General features: G+C 15.3%; 1 non-coding gene across 1 annotated transcript; it reads left to right on the top strand.

Moving 5' to 3' along the window:
• The first annotated feature begins 1,038 nt into the window (after window positions 1-1,038).
• Window positions 1,039-1,193, top strand: LOC123304781. The gene has a single exon (XR_006536766.1). It is a non-coding gene; the product is annotated as a 5.8S ribosomal RNA (ribosomal RNA).
• Window positions 1,194-1,799: the final 606 nt, after the last annotated feature.

Genomic DNA, 1,799 nt, shown 5'->3' with positions numbered 1-1,799 from the left:
TGGGAAGATGACCAAACTTGATCATTTAGAGGAAGTAAAAGTCGTAACAAGGTTTCCGTAGGTGAACCTGCGGAAGGATCATTAACGATATATATAAAATATATTTATTTATATTTTTTGTATTGTTTTTAAATATTCCAAAAAATAAAAATATTATTGATAAGAAATATTTTTTTTTAACAAAATAACATATTAATATGTAATTTTCTCAAAATATATAATAGTAATTATGTGTTAAAAGAGATTTATTTTGGTTATGATATCATATTAAAGTAATACGCCAAACTTTTTTTATACACATAATATATCTATACATATAATATAGAGAATATTATATAAATATTAATAATATATTTGTTACATATAAAATATTTTTATATTCAATATTATTATTATTATTAAACAATAATTATTAATAAAATCTATAAATAATTTCTCTTATAAAAAAGTGAAATTAAAAATAGAATATATTGAAATTATTTGTTTATATGTATATAATCTCTATTAAGAAAAATAAAATAAGATTATAATTGATATAATCTATATTTTTATTTTTCTATGTTATATAATAAAAATAAAGAAAACACAAGATAAAATTTTTTTAAAGAATAAAATTTATTTCAAATTTAAATTTCTTTATGTTTTGTCTTGATATTTCTTTTTTTTTATTAAAAGTTATTATGTTAAAAAACAAACCCATTTGTTTTGTACCATATTAATATTATATATATTTTTATGTAGAAAATAATTTATAAAAAAAAAATAAATACATTTCTATAAAATATACCAAATATTAATTATTATATCTAGCTAGCACTAACAAAAATATCAAAAATGTTATGTATATATTTATTAATACCATAATATCTTTAATTTATATATATATATATTTAAAATAAAATATATAATTTATATTCTAGAAAAATTTTTTTATTTTAAAAGAATTTATAAAGATATATAAATTAATAATTTTATTTTTTATATTAAAAATAAAGATTATTATTAATAATAATACTTACATTTAAAATTTAAAAAGATTACCCTGGACGGTGGATCACTTGGCTCGTGGGTCGATGAAGAACGCAGCTAATTGCGCGTCAACTTGTGAACTGCAGGACACATGAACATTGACATTTCGAACGCACATTGCGGTCCTTGGATACTGTTCCCGGACCACATCTGGCTGAGGGTCGTATACATTATATTAATATAATAAAAGATTATTTTACATAAAATTTTTTTTATGAAAAAGAAATTTATCAATAATTAAAAAAGAAAATTTATTTTTTCATATTTAATTAAATTGATAAATAAAATTTTTATAAAAGAAATGTAAAATTATTTATATATGAATGTTTTACGCCAAATATAAGAAAAAAATAAATATAAAATGTTTTTAATAGCATTTAAAATTTATATATTTTTTATTATTTGTCGACATTTTTAAATTAATATATCAATATTATTTTTTATCATTTATATATAATATTATAAAACTTTATGTTAATAATAATATTAATAATAAATGATATTAATAATATATTTTTAAAATATTAAATAAAGAAGAATAAACAAAAATATTATATATTAATATTTTGTTATGGAATATTTTATTTGTAATAAAATTTTCAATATACTCGAAAAAAATTAATATATATAATTATTTATTTTTTATTTTCTTCTCTTTAGATAAATATAAAAATAATATTATATAATAATATTAAAAAAATTTGAGTATGAATAATTAAGAAAATTGTTTACTTATAAAATATAACAAAAACATAATATATAAAAAAAAT

The sequence above is a fragment of the Chrysoperla carnea genome (genome assembly GCF_905475395.1).
Source record: "Chrysoperla carnea chromosome X unlocalized genomic scaffold, inChrCarn1.1 SUPER_X_unloc_92, whole genome shotgun sequence".
Classification (NCBI taxonomy): domain Eukaryota; kingdom Metazoa; phylum Arthropoda; class Insecta; order Neuroptera; family Chrysopidae; genus Chrysoperla; species Chrysoperla carnea.
This window is presented reverse-complemented; position numbering and strand designations above follow the sequence as displayed.